Genomic DNA, 19,326 nt, shown 5'->3' on the forward strand with positions numbered 1-19,326 from the left:
CCCGGAAGAAGAAACCCTTCGCTCTTTCATACAATGTGCAGCTCAGTGGATTTCATCAGCAGGCGAGGAGCGCCCTCTGGTGGCCGCTGACGGAACCGCCACCTCCAGGCTCCAGCAGTGAATACATTTCACACAAACAAGCATTTATACCAGTAAAGACCTGGGATTTCAGATGTCACAGACGTGAATGGTTTTAAGGGTCAGACAGTTCAAGTACAGGGCCTCACACTTGGCTGCTGCTGTAAAAAAGTATTTGTAGCTTCACTTCAAGATGAGCATCTTCCAAACACTGATGTAAAGGACTTGAGAGTATTTACAGAAAGGTGACAACTGGCAGTCTGTACTTCAATGAATGTATCTGTATTTCAATGAATATATATGTATTTCAATGAATATATTGGTATTTTAATGAATATATGAGTATTTCCGTCAGTTTTGCAATTAAACTGGACAGCTTATTTTTATCCTTTTAAATAATTTATTTGCAGTTTTTCAAATCCACAACGTGCTGGATAGCAAAGTAAACAGAGGTAAATACCATGGAGTTTTATACACCAGATCAGTAACAATGAGGTATAGGTCATGTGTCAAAGTGACAATTGAAGGAGCTTATTTCCAATTTTTCTATGTCTGTAGCTTTTTCCTTATATTTGACACAGTTTTATATTCTCGAACAAGATTAAATTGTAGGTTCTAATTAGGTTTTGAGTTTCTGGTTTAAGAGCACAACTGTCTCCTAAAATATTAAGATAGCGGCCTCTTCCAGGTTTTGTTGTTTTGTTTACAGTTACCACCATCCTCTCTCAACAAAGATTCACTGACAAAAAATAAAGCAATTTATCTTTGAAACAACTAATTCCTAAGATAGATATATCAAGTATGAACCAGAAATTTCTCACACAGTTTGCATTGTATCATAAAAATGAGTGGGTGTTACTGGTCTGAGGAAGAGGGGAGGGGCATTTCACTACTCGAAAATATTCTCTTCCTTCACATAGGCCCCTATATCATAGTACGCTTGTCATCAATACACCACTGATTAGTGAGTGCGTCAACTCTTTGTAGCATTGTCATGCAAGCAGTCTTGAATGTCTCGACAGCAACATTGGTTCGGACGTGCATAGATCAGAGCTCTCAAACCTCACTCATAATGAGTGACACTCACACATTTGGAGGTTGGTCTGAAGTGTCACTCAAACCTGGCTCATTCTTCCAAAATATGGGGATTAACTAGAACTTCACACGTGACTATTCGGTACAGAGCAGACCCTCTGTCCCACATTTTAGTGGCAAAACTTTTCTTATATTTCACCATGAGTATAGCACACAGTTCAGTGGAATGTTAAATTGAATGTCAATTTTAGTGAGACTTGGTTGTTAGTTTTATCACTTTACATTTGTTCTGATCATGTCTATAAATTCAGTAATGTCTCTTCCTTTGGAATTGTCAAAGTCAAATGTTAAGTGACAACACTTCCTGTGTCTTTTTTAAATATCTAATTTTGTTATTGACTTTTCATACACAATGAGAATATAACTGGGATTGAAGTTTATCAATTCAGCAGAGTCCAAGATACTGTGTAAACTAGAACTGGTGAGACAACATTGATAACAGGAAAAACGATAAATAAAATACCATCTCCAGATAGAGTTGATGTGTCCTAGAAGATCCCGCAGATCAGGGAAGGAGGACGAGGGGAAACAGGAGGGGAAGGGACATGGGAACAGGAGAGAAAAGTCAGGGTGCCAGGCCCCATGGTCGCCCCCCAAAAAACCAACTCCCAGTACGAAGGCTGTAGCCAGCGTACTCTTACCATGGGGTGTTAAATCCTGGAATATTGACATTTTGTGAAGCAAGGTCAGACGGGCCATGAATTGTGGTGCCACCCCTAGGTTGGTCATCAAGTTATCCCAAACAGAGCCCAGTAGCCCAAAGTACTGTACAGTCCGCAGGAAATGCAAAATGTCACATGCGAGTGCGCTACACCATCAGCACCTCCAGCACTTGGAATCGTCTTCCATATGTGCTTTATAGATCCACTCCGGCGTCCAGTGCCAGTGGTGTAGGAATTTGAAATAACTGATTTCAACCTGACCTCCTGAGGTATACTGCCATGATCTTTCCAAAGGTCATGGGAGTCCTGCTCAGAGAGTGAGAGGCCCAACCTCTACTCCAGCAAACAGCATATATTGTAGGCAGCAGTGCTTTAAAAAAGGTTGTCCACAGCTGTAACATACAATCCCACCTTAGGGCCTGATTCTGATGTGGTTAGGAAGGCCTCCTAACGGCATTTGCTATGTCCAAATCAGATCGGGAACGTGTCTTACCAATTGAGGGCCCTATTACGATGCGATTAGGAAAGCATTCCCACCTAGGGCCCGATTAAGATGAGGTTAGGAACATAGGCTCCCATTGACGTCAATTGGAGCCCAACCAAATCATATCTTGAAGCATCCCGATGCATCATACTCGGTTGGTTGGACTCTCCCGATCCGATTTGGTTGGAAACCATTCCCAAACCCATTTGGTCGGGAAGCTTTCAACACCGCATCGGAATCGGGCCCATAGTGTCCTTAAATCCTTTCCACATCAATAATGTTAGAGAGGATGAACCGGTCTCAGGGATGCCTGCCCGTCTGGTTTCTAGACTAGTCAAGGTGCCATATTCCAGCACCCCCCTTCTTGAATACCCTGGCTGTCCCAAAGGAGAGCAGGAGTTTGGTCAGCCGCCGGGGCATAGATAGAGCCCACGCACAAAGACTCATTGAGAATCTGAACCTTGGCAAAAATATATCTGCCTAGGTGGTCTCGCCATGTCCGCAGTGTACAAACCCCCAGGGATTTGTGGAATAAGATGTCCAACCCACTCTCCCCATGTTCCAAAGGAGTAGATGGGTGTGTAAGGGTAGTCAGGATCCTGCTGGCATGTAGTACCGTACTCATCCAATCCTTTCTGAATGTATCATGTTCACTAGGTGACAGGTGTGTGTCCTGGAGCAATGCTACATCAAGGCGGTGCATCTTCTGAAATGAGAGGATTTTCTGTCTCTTGATAAAATAGGTCAGGCCGTTGGCATTATGGGGCATATTTACAAGGAAGTGGTGGAGCACGGCGTTGGCCTCCTTGGCTTAACATCACGCTCTCCACTTCTGAAATGCAGGACTACACCGTATTTACAAGAATACGGTGCAGCCCTGCATTTCTCCCTGTGCTGGTGCTAAATTTAGCTGCCTAGCGCCAATGTAGGCAGCCTTGCACCATAGCGCAAGGTTGCCAGCATTGAGGGGAGCAGGCCTGACAAGTACCACGCATCAGGGGTTAGAGTAACGCATTTCAATGTGGTGGTCCGCATCACCGTACTGACATGCAAAATCACACATTTTTATGGCTTTCTGAGCTGTCAAGTGCTGGAGCGCTGCTATAATAATTAGAAGTCAAACTGAGCAAAGCTGGCAGCGCACATTTAGGGGTTCTGGTTTAGCTACATTAGGGCATGGCACTCCGATCCGTCAAGTGAGACATCCTGTGATTCTGGGCAAATCATTCAATATCCACGTGCCTAACAAAAAGGATTGTGTCCATCTGTAATGCAACTGGGGCTCACATAAAGCACTATGATCCCGATACCTCTGGGTCGAATGCGAGCTTAATGAATCTCCGAAAAAAATGCAGGGACATTCTTATTCCAGCTCTAATGCTAACCCTATGAAGCACCCTACAACTTTAGGGCTACTTACACAAAGACGGACTGCAATCCAAGTCACAGAGTTTCAAACCCACTACTTCCTGAAGTAAGCCTAAAGGAGGTTCAGGCGGTGCCCGACCAAAAGAACCCGTGGAGGCCAAGTTGCGTGAAGTTTAGGTGGTTTCCTAGGGTCAGCTCTAACTGCAGCGGTTTAGAGAACGCAACTCTTCCCCTTCAAGAGTTTGACATCGGCCACTGTCCTAGTGGTTTATTGATTTCAAACAAGATAGATGATGCACAGTCGCAGGTGCCCCTAAGCCCTAGGGGGGGAAACCCCTTATTATGATAGATGATGCACAGTCGCAGGTGCCCCTAAGCCCTAGGGGGGGAAACCCGTTATTATCCGGTATCAATGGTCCCGTTGGCCCGGGCCTGGCTAACCAACCATCCTCTTTGAGACTTATTTCGTGGAATATTGCCGGCCTATGAGGTAGGCTTCAAATTGAGGAGTGGTTGGAGCTGGTGAATAATCAGGATATACTGCTATTTCAAGAGACCTGGGCAGTTGATGCCATCTTACTTCCCGGGTTCCTTAACTTTCACAAACCTGCCCGTAGGGGTGGAGTGGGCAGACCCTCAGGGGACTATGTGTCTGGATAAGGCAGTCTCTGGCCTATCACACTACAGAGTTACCCTCTTCTAATCCTGATATTCTTGTACTTAAGCCTACAAATCCAGGCTCCCTGACGATAGTTATTATAAATGTTTACGTGAGGGGCATTCCAGGAGGACGTAGTCCAATAGGTATTTTTAATGACCTGGAGTTGATATATAATCAATGTGAAAAGGAATCTTTTGTCATTTTGGCAGGCGACCTTAATTGCACTTTTGCTCCCTTTTTGGCCAGAGAGCTGGACTTTCAGGAAGAAGAGGACAAGCGATGGAAGATCCCGTCCCTAGAATTATAGAGGCCGCCCTTCATTGGTTGGGATTTTGCCTTGAACGAGGATTGAGAGCCATAAATGGGCGAACTGCGTCTGATAAACAAGGGAAGCATACCTTTGATAATGGACGCAGGACGAGCCGGATCGACTACCTTTTTATTAAGGTAGAGTATTGGCCCTCTCTGATCGATATGCTGGTGGAGGATCGCCCAGAGAGTGACCACAATCCCCTAGTCCTTAGGCTAGCCATAGATAGTAACTGCCGTCTGAGAGCCCCCAACAACTGTAGCACAGCAGATGTGTTGTTGGAGAATAACAGCAGAAGGGTCCAGTGGAGTAGAGTTGCTGAGGATCCCGCAAATCTAAGTCTGATCTCACGGAAAGTAGTGGAGGTATTGAATGTCATGGAGTCAATGACAGAGACAGACGGAATTTGCGGGCTACATGATAACCTCTTTGTCTCTTTGAAATCTTTCTTTTCTAAAACAAATAGTAACTTTGTAAAAAAGAATCAAACAGCTGGGAAAAGGGTCAAGTGGTACAACCAATCCTGCCGTAAAGCCCATAATGATTTACTTATTGCACTTAAATCACGAGACAGTGCTGGCATACGAAAATCAAGGCAGGATTACAAAAGATGTCTGGATGAGGCCAAGTCGGCCTGGGACGAGAAACATTGGCAGGACCTATACGAGGCAAGCTTGTCTTCCAACCAATCAAGGTTCTGGTATGTCCTTAAATGGGGGAATTCATACGAATCCCAGCTCCCCTCAAATCACGTAGCTGAAGAAGGATGGGTCGCACATTTTGGAGTGCAATTTGGTCACCCTGGCCCTCTAGTAGACCATGCTGTAAGTTTACGGGAGGTCTATCTAAGTTCCTCGAGTCATGTCCCCCTGTTCGACCTTTTAGATGTTGAGTCGGCTTTAAATCAGACCGAGGGTGGGAAAGCACCCGGCATAGACTGCATTCCCTCTGATCTCTTCAAATCAGATCTGGCAGTCTGGGCTCCATATATACTGAAGATTGCCAATGCGGTGGCAGGCGGAGCCCAGATACCAGACACTTGGCAGGGGGCGGAAATCATTCTAATTTTTAAAAAGGAGGACCGCTCCCTACCCACAAATTATCGTCCAATCAGCCTTATAGACGCCATCCAAAAAATTATCTCTCGGATGGTGTTATTTAAGATCATAGCGTGGATGGACGAAAAGTCTATACTATCACCACTGCAGGCTGGCTTTAGGCCTTGCGTAAGTACAATAGACCAGATCCTTAGATTTTTATTAATCTATTGGAAGGTGGTGGTCCTAAATGAAGGAGTGATCTACGCGGCCTTTGTAGATCTCAAGTCCGCCTTCGATTTGGTACCTAGAACCAAATTGTGGGCGGCCTTGGCACAGATGGGCATGCCCTTGGGCCTGTTGACTTTAATCGTCAGACTCCACGAGAAGAATTATGCTCAGGTCCGTTGGGGTATGCAGGGCCAAGTCACCAAAAAGTTTCCAGTGACCCTAGGAGTCCGTCAAGGATGCGTCCTTGCCCGACCCTTTTCCTCCTCTTTATCAATAGAGTTGTTGATGATTTTTTACATACCCCTACTGACGCACCCAGTTTGGGAGGTATGAAGGTCCCGCTATTGATTTTTGCGGATGATACGCTTCTACTCTCAAAAACCCAAAAGGGGTTACAATTGGCCCCTAACAAATTTTTGGAATTCTGTGTTGCCAACGACCTACAAATAAATACAAACAAAACCAAGTTTATGGTATTTACAAAAGATAGATCAAGATTGGGACAAGTCAGTCTTGAAGGCGTAAATCTAGAACAGGTACATGAGATGACCTATCTGGGGGTGGTTTTGGACCACAGACTAATATGGTCTGCTCAGCTAGACGTTCTGCCTCTAAAATTTTCACAGCTGAGTGGGACACTGGTAAAGGAGCAAAGATCTTCGCTAACAAAAAGGGTGAGCCCAGCACTCAAAATTTACAACATCAAGATTAGATCGGCTATTACATACGGAGCGGACCTATGGGGTTACGCTAATTTGTCCCAACTTGAGAAATTGCAAAACAAATTTCTACGCAACTTGGTGGGTCTTCCCCAATCGACCCCTATGCTACCACTTATGTTGGATTTGGGCTGTCATCCAATAAAGGAAGTAGCTAAATTGAGAATAATTATTTTATGGAGGAGAATTTGGGTAACCCCTGAATTGGCTTCCTTTGCAAGGGCATTGAAGACCTCAGACGTTTAGCAGGTAGTGGCAATCTTCCCTGGTTTAGAGCAGTCAGAATCACTTTGGTAGATATGGGTCTTGCCCAGCTATGGTCTGATCCCAGGAACAGTGTTTTTCCTGGAAAGAAGGATTTTAAAGATCAGTTTTGGGCTGCTTATAGATATAGGCTGATTATAGAACATAGCTCAACAACCCTCTCTGGCAGCTTTTTGAGCCACAAAGTGGATACAAGCCTAGAGAATTATTGGGATGCCATACTAAAGAGCAGTGACAGGAAACTCTTCCATCAATTTAGAGTAGGAACATTACCCTTAAGGTCGTTTACCCAGAAATGGAGGGGGGGCACAGGGGACTCATGCCCATGGTGTAAAGAACAGAGGGAAACTGTGAGCCATTTTTTCTTTGTTTGCCCTACATATGCTAGACCACGGAAAAAATGGCTAAAACCGATTTGCCAGTTGTTGAAAACGAGAAGGGCAAGGGAAGCTCTAAGGTTGTTGGGGACGGTAACAACTCTCCCGGTGGCCATATCTGTAGCCAAATTTCTAGGATGGTCCTGGTTAATTAGAGGGAAATATTTGCACAGCATTAGTTAGCCTGATAGCTCATTGTTATTTTTACTCTGTATATTACTGTGAAGTATCATGAATTATGTAAATCATGTATCATAGTGGTTTTATTGTTTTACTGTATGTTTTAAACTGTGTCTTTCATATTGTGATGTCTTTTATGGTTAATTATACCGAAATAAAGACTTATGAAACTGAAAAAAACTGATTTCAAACAAGTTTTTATTGGTTGTTTCCAGACAAAATTAGATACGGTAAATCATATAAAGACATACAAGGATATATACGGAAGGACAAACATCAACTAGTCATATAAGAAAGTAACAAGTGCGATGGTATCGTAGTTAACATCAATGTGCAGAATGGTACAGTAGAAAATCATAGATACAAACAGTACTAATACATACTTAACACAATTTTGAGGCATATGTAGTGTCAGGGGAGAGTGCCTTACGGTGAACGACATCACAGTAACGGCAGGCGGTGTGAACAGATACCCGGTTGGAGAGGCTTATCACAGAGAGCAGGAGGTTAAGATAGCCGGTGCCGCTAGTAGGTCTTGGTGCGATAGTCGGATCTTTGAGGTGAACCGGCCTAGCGTGATTGAGGTGAATCAGGGTGGTTTGTGAGAGCTAAGATATGAGTCAAGAGTGTCCCACATGTGTCTGGTAGAAGATTTCCATGGCGAGTTCTGGAGGGATATATTGTCAGCGCCTCTTAGATTGATGACCCAGTTTAACCAGCAATTAAAGGAAGCATTTTGTGTGTCTTTAGAAGTAAGTCTAGGAGTGTCCTGTCCTTTTCAGTCAGTGCTTCTGCTCTAAGGAAACCAAAAACTAGCGACGAGATATCTCTACTAGGGGAGTAAGAGAAAAGGTTAGATATGAAGTTGAAGATCTTATCCCAGAATGGTGTCACACAAACGCACTGGAGTACGAGATGATCAAGGTCACCAACCTTGTCCTTGCAATTCCAGCAGAAGGTGTCCTCCCTAATTTTGTGTGGGTGGAGTCGAGCTGCTGTCCAGTTAGCCTTGTGCAAGAGCCAAAACTTTGTCTGGGAGAGTACCGGGCTAATTTTGTTTCTCAGCGTTGAGGCCCAAGTTTTGGACCAGTCTAGCTCTGAGATCGAGAGGAGGACTGCGATTCCCAAAGGGTTACCATTTTCTTATTAAGGGAAGATTGTTGAGGGCGTATTAGCTTATAGATCCAGGAGACCTGATGACCTAGCCTATTTAACTTCGAGGGAGAGTACGGGAGGGAAGGAGTGAGGAGAGGTAACTTCGCTTTATTTAATGCTGATTTTATTTTTAGGAAGTTATAGAACTCAAATGGTTCAAGGTTATAAGCAGCTTGTATTTCTTTGAACGAGAGGGGGTGTGGAAAAAAGATACCCTTGTTAACCCAGGAGTCATTGTATAGACGGTTTCCCTTGTAGAGTATTTCATGATTGTTCCAAAGTGATTCAAGTTTGGAGCTCTTAATACTGTTGTCCAGAAATGTATCAATCTTCAGTAGGGCCCATTTTGTGTTCTTAAACAAGGACTTTGAGCATGTAACCGTCCTGAGATTCGTGGTCAGCAGGGACGCAGGGGAGAGATTCATGAGGATTGATTTCTCCATGTCCAGCCAAATTGGGGTGTAGTCCTCTGATTTAACGAGCCAATAGGAGCCTTGTTTTGCTAAAATAGCCGTCTGGTAGAGTTTGAAATCTGCAAGATTGATCCCACCCAGTGAATTATCTAATCTAAGTTTCTTCATGCTAAATCTCGCTTTCTCGCTGCAAGTGTGGGTGTGACTCGTGTGTGTGTGGCACATGGAGGTCAGAGGGCAAGTCAAGCACAGATTTGCAAATTGGTTACTGGCAACAATTGTTATTTTATGGCCCTCACTGACTCCTAGCAGGGTTATGCAAACACTTATTTGAAATTAATTCAGTGGTGGCCAGCTCAAGAGCAGCTGCATTTCACTTGATGCCTGCCGCCTGGCTTCCCTCTCTCGCGTAGTGGACTCAACTTCACAGTCATGGGTCCCAGTGATCTGGGACCTCGAACGAACCACTCCATCAACTGCAGTCAGTCCGAATATTCTAAGTGACCCCGCCGCCGCCCGGGGATGTGGTGAGACGGCTGAGAGTTGGTCAATCGCAATGCAGCGAGCCACCGAGTTTCATTACCGCACCAGCAGCAGAGACCACGTGTCACGGGAGGCAGCCCATGACAAGTGAAAGTAAGCCGCGTTACTGCACAGTGATTCAAACCAGTCTGTACATTGTGGCAAGCAGGCAGCTCAGAGCCCAGCTCCAAAGCAATCTTCTGAATAGCGCGGGCTGCCTGCCTGGCCCACTAACACTAGTATTATTAAAAGACCAGCCTCCACTCGGTCCACGGCGCTTGACTGGCACAGGCGCTTTATGCGTGATTTCACATTTCAGTGCGGTGATGCGGACCACCACTCTGAAATGCGTTAGTCTAGTGCCTGATGCATGGTACTTGGCAGGACTGAAAGGAACAGCTTATTTCTAATTTTCTGTCAATGTGGCTTTTTCCTTGTATTTGATATGGTTTTATATCCTCGCACAAGACTGAAATTTAGGCACTAATTAGGTTTTGAGTTTCTGATTTAAGAGTACAACTGTCTCCTAAATTACCAAGATAGCGGCCTCTTCCAGGCTTTGTTGTTTTGTTTACAGTAACCACCTCCCTCTCTCAACAAAGATTCACTGACAAACAATAAAGCAATTTATCTTTGAAACAATTAATTCCTAAGATAGAGATATCAAATATGAACCAGACCAGAAATTTCTCACACACTTTGCATTGTATCATAACAATGAGTGGGTATTACTGTTATGAAGAACAGGGGAAGGGCATTATAATACTCTAAAATATTGTGCTCCTTCACATAGGCTCCTATATCATACTGCACTTGCCATCAATTCACCTTTGAACATTGAGTTTGTCAACTCTTTGTAGCATTGTCATGCAAGCAGCCTTGAATGCCTCAACAGCGACATTAGTTTGGACGTGCATACATCAGAGCCCTCAAGAATCACACATCACGAGTTACATTAACACATTTGGATGTTGGTCTGAAGTCTCACTCAAACCTGGCCCATTCTTCAAAACTATGGGGATTAACTAGAACTTCACACGTAACTACGCAGCACAGAGCAGACCCTCGGTCCCACATTTTGTTGGCAAAACTTTTCTCATATTTCACCATGAGTACTGCACACAGTTCCGTTGAATGTTACATTGAATGTCTATTTTAGTGAGACTTGGTTGTCAATATTATCACTTTACATGTGTTCTGATCATGTCTATAAATTCAGTAATACCTCAATTCTTTATTGATTTTTCATATACAATGAGCATATAACAGGTATGAAAGTTTATTTATTCAGCAGAGTCCAAGATACTGTGCAAACTAGAACTTGTGATACAACATTGATAACAGGAAAAACAATAAATGAAATAAACCCTCTAGATAGAGGGGATGTGGCTCAGAAGATCCCGCAGATGATCAGGGAAGGAGGACGAGGGGGAACACAAGGGAAGGCACATGGGAACAGGAAAATAAAATGTCAGGGTGGCGGGCCCCATGGTCGCCCCCAAAAAGACAACTCCCACTACGATGGCCATAGCCAGCTTACTCTTCCAATGGTGGGTTAAATACTGGAACATTTACATTTTGTGAAGCAAGGTCAGACGGGCCATGAATTGCGGTGCCACCCCTTGGTTGATGATTAAGGTATCCAAAATGGAGCCCCAGTAGCACAAAGTACTGTACAGTCTGCAGGAAATGCAAAATGTCACAGGCGACTGCGCCAAACCGTCAGCACCTCCAGCACTTGGAATCGTCTGCCGTATGTGCTTTATAGATCCACTCCGGCATCCAGTGTAGGAACTTGAAATAACTGAATTTCAACCTGACCTCCTGGAGGAAACTTCCATGGTCTTTCCAAAGGTCGTGCCCGTCCTGCTCAGACAGTGAGAGGCACAGCCTCTGCTCCCACAAACAGCATCAATTGTGGGCAGTGATGCTCGAAAAAAGGCTGTCCACAGCTGTAACATACAATCCCACCATGGTGTCCTTATATCCTTTCCACATCAGGATATTATGCAACATTGGGGCAGTCTCAGGATCATAAGGGGGAGCACCCAGCATGTATCGCAGGCTATGCAGGAGCTGTCGGTACTATCAGTGATGCGATTGTGGCAGCCCATAATCACGCATGAGAGTAGCAAAGGGGGCCAACTCACCGTCCCCTACTATATCGTCAACAGAGCGTATCCCTCTGGTCTTCCACTGTGTAATCAGAGTTCAGATCATACTGTGTTCCAAGCAGCTCCTTGAAAAGAGCAGGGATCAGCAATGCGTTATACGTCTGAGCCAGGTGAAGCGGGAGGTCAGTCAACCACCACTGTTATGCCTCACAGTAGCAGCCAAATCGTTCATCGAATTACCTCTCAAGGACCTTCCTGCCCTCTGACAGCACCTGTGCATAGGAGATGGACCCAACGTTTTCCTCCAAGTTAGGGGAGAGGAGTAAGCCTAACGGCTAGGGCGGTCGACCTCAAACCTAGGGAAATGGGTTCGAGTCTCTGCAATGACGCTGAACATCCTGTGATTCTGGGTAAATCACTTAATCTCCCCATGCCTAACAAAAATGAATGTGTCCTAATGTCACGCAACTGGTACGATGTAAAGCATTCAGATACACTATTCGGGTCAAGTTCGCGCTATATAAACTCTAAAAAAAAAATAGTACAGGCTCAGATATTGGCACTGTGCTTGTCTTCAGGGGCTTTATACCATGCTGTATACATACGCCAACGGGCCTGAGGGGTTTGCAACAATCGAAGTTTATGGTCGAGTAGCAGAAGATCATGATCAGAGGTACTGTTTGGGAGCATCAAGGCGTAAACGTTTACAATGGAAGCAGGAGGTGAAAGTATAGTCCGCGTCCCTCAGGTGCGTCAACCACCATGGATCCATCAAGGCACGATCATCAATAATGTCAGAGAGGATGAACCGGTCTCGGGGCTGCCTGGTTTATGGTTTCTGGACTTGTCAAGTTGCCATATTCCTGCACCCCCCTCTCCCAAAGGACAGCAGGGGTTTGGCCAGCCTCCGGGGCATAGATAGAGCCAACACACAAAGACTCATTGAGTATCTGAACCTTGGCAAAAATATATCTGCCCAGGGGGTCCCGCCATGTCAGCAGTATGCAAACCACCAGGGATTTGTGAAAACAGATGTCCAACCCACTCTCCCTATGTTCCAAAGGTGTGTAAGGGTAGTCTGGATCCTGCTGGCATGTAGTACCGTACTTATCCAATCCCTTCTGAGTTCATCATGTTCACTAGGTGACAGGTGTGTGTCCTGGAGCAATGCTACATCAAGGCGGTGCATCTACTGAAATGAGAGGATTTTCTGTCCCTTAAAAAAATAGGTCAGGCTGCTGTCATTAAGGGGCATATTTACAAGGAAGTGGTGGAGCATGGCGTTGGCCTCCTTGGCTTAACGTCACGCTCTCCACTTCTGAAATGCAGGGCTGCACCATATTAACAAGAATACGGTGCAGCCTTGCATTTCACCCTGTGCTGGTGCTGAATTTAGCTGCCTAACGCTAATGCAGGCAGCCTTGCACCATACTGCAAGGGTGCCTGCGTTGAGGGGAGCAGGCCTGACAAGTACCACGCATCAGGGGTTAGAGTACCACATTTCAATGTGGTGGTCCGCATCACCGTACTGAAATGCAAAGTCACACATTTTTATGGCTTCCTGAGCTGTGAAGTGCTGGAGCGCTGCTATAATAATTAGAAGTCAAACTGAGCAAAGCTGGCAGCGCACATTTAGGGGTTCTGGTTTTGCTACGTTCAGGCATGGCACTCCGATCCATCACATGAGACATCCTGTGATTCTGGGCAAATCATTCAATATCCCAGTGCCTAACAAAAATGAATGTGTCCATTGTTATGCAACTGGGGCTCATATAAAGCACTATGATCTCCGATAACTCTGGGTCGAGTGCGAGCTTAATGAAACTCCAAAAGAAATGCAGGGGACATTCCTATTCCAACTCTAATGCTAACCCTATGAAGCACCCTACAACTTTAGGGCTACTTACACAAAGACGGACTGTAATCCAAGTCAAAGAGTTTCAACCCCACTACTTCCTGAAGTAAGCCTAAAGGAGGTTCTGGCGGTGCCCTACCAAAAGAACCAGTGGAGGCCAAGTTGCGTGAAGTTTGGGTGGTTTCCTAGGGTCAGCTCAAACTGCAGTGGTTTCGGGAATGCAACTCTTCCCCGTTCAAGAGTTTGACATCAGCCGCTGTCCTAGTGGTTTATTGATTTCAAACAAGTTTTTATTGGTTGTTTCCAGACGAAATTACATACAGTAATTCATTTAAAGACATACAAGGATATATACGGAAGGACAAACATCAACTAGTCATTTAAGTAAGTAACAAGTGCGATAGTATCGTAGTTAACATCAAAGCGCAGAATGGATAGATAGATAAAATCAATACTAATACATACTTAACACAATTTTGAGGCATATGTAGTGTCAGGGGAGAGTGCCTTAAGGTGAACGACATGACAGTAGTGTCAGGAGGTGTGAACAGATACCCGGTTGTAGAGGCTTATCCCAGTGAGCGGGGGGTTAAGATAGCCGGTGCTGCTAGTAGGTCTTGGTGCGATAGTCAGTTCTTTCAGGTGAGCCGGCCTAGCGTGATTGAGGTGAATCAGGGCAGTTTGTGAGAGCTAAGATATGAGTCGAGAGTGTCCCACATGTGTCTGGTAGAAGATTGCCATGGCAAGTTCTGGAGGGATATATTGTCGGCGCCTCTTAGATTGATGACCCAGTTTAAACAGCAATTAAAGGAAGCTTTGCGTGTGTCTTTCCAATTGTTGAGGATAATCTTAATCGCCGCAGTTAGAAGTAAGTCTAGGAGTGTCCTGTCCTTTTCAGTCAGTGCTTCTGCTCTAAGGAAACCAAAAACTAGTGACGAGATATCTCTACTAGGGGAGTAAGTTATGTTATGTTATAAGGGTGTCTTATAAAGCGCGCGGCTACTCGGGCAGAGTGTCGGGCAAAGTGAAAAGGTTGGATATGAAGTCGAAGATCTTATCCCAGAATGGTGTCACACAAACGCACTGGAGTACGAGTTGTCAAGGTCACCAACTTTCTCCTTGCAATTCCAGCAGATGGGGTCCTCCCTAATTTTGTGTGGGTGGAGTCGGGCTCCTGTCCAGTAGGCCTTGTGCAAGAGCCAAAACTTTGTCTGGGTGAGTACCGGGCTAATTTTATTTCTCAGGATTGAGGCCCAAGTTTTGGACCAATCTAGCTATCAGGGAGGAGGACCCCAAAAGGTTACCATCTTCTTATTAAGGGAAAATTGTTGAGGGCGTATTAGCTTATAGAGCCAGGAGACCTGATGACCTAGCCTATTTAACTTCGAGAGATAATGTGGGAGCGAAGGAGAGAGGAGAGGTAACCTAATGCTTTATTTAATGCTGATTTTATTTTTAGGAAGTTATACAACTCAATTGATTCTGGGTTATAAGTAGCTCGTATTTCTTTGAATGAGAGGGGGTAAGCGCCGTTGAAGAGTTGGGGTGGAAAAAAGATGCCCTTGTTAACCCAGGAGTCATTGTATAGAGTATTTTATGATCGTTCCAAAGTGATTCAAGTTAGGAGCTCTTAATACTGTTGTCCAGAAATGTATCGATCTTCAGTAGGGCCAATTTTGTGTTCTTAAACAAGGACTTTGAGCATGTAACCGCCTTGAGATTCGTGGTCAGCAGGGACGCAGGGGAGAGATTCATGAGGACTGATTTCTCAATGTCCAGCCAAACTGGGGTGTAGTCCTCTGATTTAACGAGCCAATAGGAGCCTTGTTTTGCTAAAAAAGCCGTCTGGAGAGTTTGAAATCTGCAAGATTGATCCCACCCAGTGAATTATCTAATCTAAGTTTCTTCATGCTAATTCTCGCTTTCTTCCCTTTCCACAGGAATTTGGAGAGCAGGGCGTCTAATTTATGGTGGAAGTCCTCAGTTAAATGGAGGGGGAGCATAGTGATTATATAGTAACTAGGGGCGAGATCATCATGTTGATGGTCTCTATCTTATCCCACCATGTTATGAATCTTGGGGACCATGCATCAAGGAGACATTTCATTTTCTCTAGGGTGTTAGCCTCGTTGCGATGGAGTGTCTCGAGGATCGGACTGCCAAATTCACTCCTCAGATATTTTATGTAACCAGGTTGCCAAGCAAGCCCAGAGTCCCCTAACATATCTCGGGTACCAAGGATGTTCAGAGGTTTGACTTCGGACTTGTCGCGGTTTAATTTGAATCCAGAGTGACTAGAGTATCTTTCAATGGTGGACATAGGTGCTTTGATGGAATCACTCGGCTTCTCTGTAACCACTAGGATATCATCAACATAAGCGGCCAGCTTCACTATGGAATCTCCGAATGACACACCCTTTATATTGCTATTACGTTTGATATCCATGATCAGTGGTTCCAAGGCCAAAATAAATAATGCAGGAGAGAGGGGACAACCCTGTCTGGTTCCATGTTCTAAGTGGAAGGGTTCTGACAGGGTGCCAATAATAGCTATTCGGGCAGTAGGGCAAGAGTACAGGGCCAGGACCATATTGATAAATGCCTCACCTAGATTAAAAGATGACATGCATTGTTTTAAAAAAGACCATGATACTCTATCGAACGCTTTTTCTGCATCTAAGGTAACGGCGATGGAAGGGATGGGCGTTATCTTAGCTTCTTCCAGGATGTGGCACAGTAAACTCGTATTATCATTAGACAAGCGATGCTTGAGAAACACCACCTGCAAATTACTAATCAGCTTTGGCAGAATCGCCTTTAGGCTATTGGCTAGGATTTTTGCATAGAGCTTGCAATCAAGATTGATAAGCGAGATTGGCCTGTCATTTTTGGTTAAAAGGGAGTCCTTACCGTCTTTGGGAATAACGATGATGTTGGCTTCACCCATTGATTTGGTTACACAGCCGTCCTTAGCAATAGAGTTGAACAGTTTTAGTAAGGTGGGTTTTAGTGACATATCAAATTCTTTGTAAAAGGAGGCCGTGAAGCCGTCTGGGCCTGGGAGGTTATTGCTTTTGAGGGATTTAATGGATATAGAGTTCCTTTTCAGAAATGGGGTTCCCTAGCGCTGAGCTCTCAGTTTCAGTTAATTTTGGTAGGTTCAATGTCTCTAGATATTTAGTGCAGCTCTCTAGATCTATTGTTTGTTTATTTTTGTAAAGGTCCTCATAGACGTTTTGGAATGCCTTTAGTATCTCGTTATGTTTAGTTTGGACAATGTTCTTGGAATCTCTAATCAATGGGATGGTGAATTGTTTCTGTTTGTGCTTGAGATACGAAGCTAACAATTTGCCTGCCTTATTTCCCTCACATCATTTTAGTGCTTTAAATGTATTAATCCACACACCCGCGCCTTTACTCATTATCTTGTTGTATTCATATTTCTTCTTGATCAAAAGGTCAAGGATGTCTTTATTATCTATATTCGCAGAGTGTTTTACCTCAAGTGATTTTATTTCTTTCTCTAGCGACTCCAGTTCTTGATTTAGTTTTTTATTAATTTGCATCTTAATACTGATAATGATACCTTTAATAGTTGCTTTGAGAGCCTCCCATAAAGTAGATGAGCTCGTTTCAGGACGGTCATTTAGTTCAATGTATTCTTTAATTGCGAATTCGATCTTTGTTTTGTTTGCTGGGTCAGAGAGGATGTCATTGTTGAATCGCCATCTCTTTGGGGGAAGAATAGAGTGTGTACCTGCGAGTTTGGCACTAATGCAAGAGTGATCGGAGACTAGTTTGGGGGCTATATCTGTTTCGTTTATGAGGTGTGTGAAAGCACTTGAGAGTAGGATGTAGTCAATCCTAGAGTAGGGGTTATGAGGGGCCGAGTAAAATGTATAGTCTCTTGCCTCTGGGTGTTGGAGACGCCACAAATCCCTTAGGCTATATTTAGAGCATATTTTTTTGAGGATTTCATGTGAGCGGGAGGGCCGGTATTTGCATTTAGATTCGCGGTCTATGTGTGGGTCTAGCGGCAAATTAAAGACCCCTCTCACTATGATGAGGTCATCCTGCGGAAGGCTCTCAAGATTACTGGAGACCTTCTCCCAGAACTCCGGTAAGTCGGTGTTAGGGCCATATATGTTGACTACATGGATGGGGTCATCACCTCTCTGGAGGTGTGTGATTAAAAGTCTACTCGATAGGAACTCGATACAGTTGTGATTTTGACCTTTTTTAGCAATGAGGGTAATCACTCCTTTTTATGTCGAGCCTAGTGCAGCGCATGCGCAGCACTAGGAAAACAACCTCTTGCTATCAGCACAGCTTTCCTAAAAGCTCATGCATGTGGGGCTCACATGCCATTGGCCTCTGCTTCTGGCTTTAGCACACAATTGGCCAAAGGTGTGTGGAAGTCCCAGCTTCTTTTAAAAGGTTTACTCCCAGAGCGATTTGCTCTCGGGAGCCAGCAGAGGTGTGCAGGGCCATCTGGATTTAATTAGCCGTGGCGCACTTGTCAAGTTTGCTGGAGGGTTTTTGGACAGTTTTAGGGGTCTCATCCAAGCGTCCTCGATGCTGTGCACGAGTCTGGAACACTTTGGTACATTTTGCGAACGCTCGTGCTGCTCCCACAAACAGGCTCGCAAACTTTTCCTTCAGTCATGCACCCGTACACTTTAAAGGTAAACACTGACATGGGATATTTTTCTACAGCTCAGGGAATTTAATCAATCCGATTTTGCAGGAAGAATTCTCATCCGTTTGTCCGCTTTTCTTCTACATCGATCCACTGAGAACTGCAATGGCTGTGTGGATACACAGTTCTGGGAAAAGATCTGTGTTAACAGTGGTAAGCCAAGGGTAGAAGCTCGTGACAATCAGAGAACAGGCTTGTGACATTTTAACATTTAGAAAAAATGTTTTACGCCCTGGAATCTAGATCAAACTAAGAGGCCCCAGACTGAGTAAATCCTTCCCTGTAGCTAATGGGACACTGGGAGAATGTAAAATAATGTATTTGTGCTTTATTGTAAATCGTTTTACTCACAATTTGTAGAATGTGAACTATTTAATTTTATTTCACTGGGTTTGATTACATGCTTCTTTTGTTTACTTCCCAAGTTGCAGTAAATTGTTCACACATTTGTTGCTTGACACGGAGGGTACTATTCGCTTTCTTACATATTTTTGATTTAGCAAGGTCAGAGAAGGAAAGTTGCAAGGCCAAGGAGGTCATGTTAGCATAAGAGTACATGAAACAAGCTTTTGCAGGGCTTAATTTGAGCCGGTGATTTCCGGTGGGGGCCACCTGTACCTATTTATGATCCATCTGATTTTTACTGAGCTGAATAGAGGAAAACACACAGATCAGAAAGACGAAAGAACCATAACTTAGGGAGAAAGCAGGAACCATCTAGAGTTAGAGAAAGGGCCAAGGGGGAGGGAGGGGGTGAGGTTGTCTGGTAGGGTATTTAAGGCTACCAGCCTGGCACTCGGCACGTCCCCGTTTTATTAAACCGGCCGCTGAGCTTCGGGCACCGGCATACTTTCTTTTACAAATTAAGCACTAGCTTTCAGGTTGTTGCGTTTAACCCAGGCAGTAATTATCTTCCTTATTTCCTGGTGGATGATCAGTTGCTTTTTGACAAATACTCGCTGAAGGGGTTTTCAATATCACATGAATTCACTGAAGGCATCTGTGTATGTTTAAAGTGTTACGTAGCAAGTAACCAGGGATAAACTGAGACCAGAAGTAGGCCCGGAGACACCAAAAAGTGCCCCACATTTGTAGATCGCAA

General features: G+C 44.5%; 1 protein-coding gene across 1 annotated transcript in view; it reads left to right on the plus strand.

Moving 5' to 3' along the window:
- Positions 1-19,326, plus strand: part of LOC144805981 (uncharacterized) — a 955,295-nt gene that overhangs the window by 646,994 nt on the left and 288,975 nt on the right.

The sequence above is a fragment of the Lissotriton helveticus genome (assembly GCF_964261635.1).
Source record: "Lissotriton helveticus chromosome 1_1 unlocalized genomic scaffold, aLisHel1.1 SUPER_1_unloc_38, whole genome shotgun sequence".
Lineage (NCBI taxonomy): Eukaryota > Metazoa > Chordata > Amphibia > Caudata > Salamandridae > Lissotriton > Lissotriton helveticus.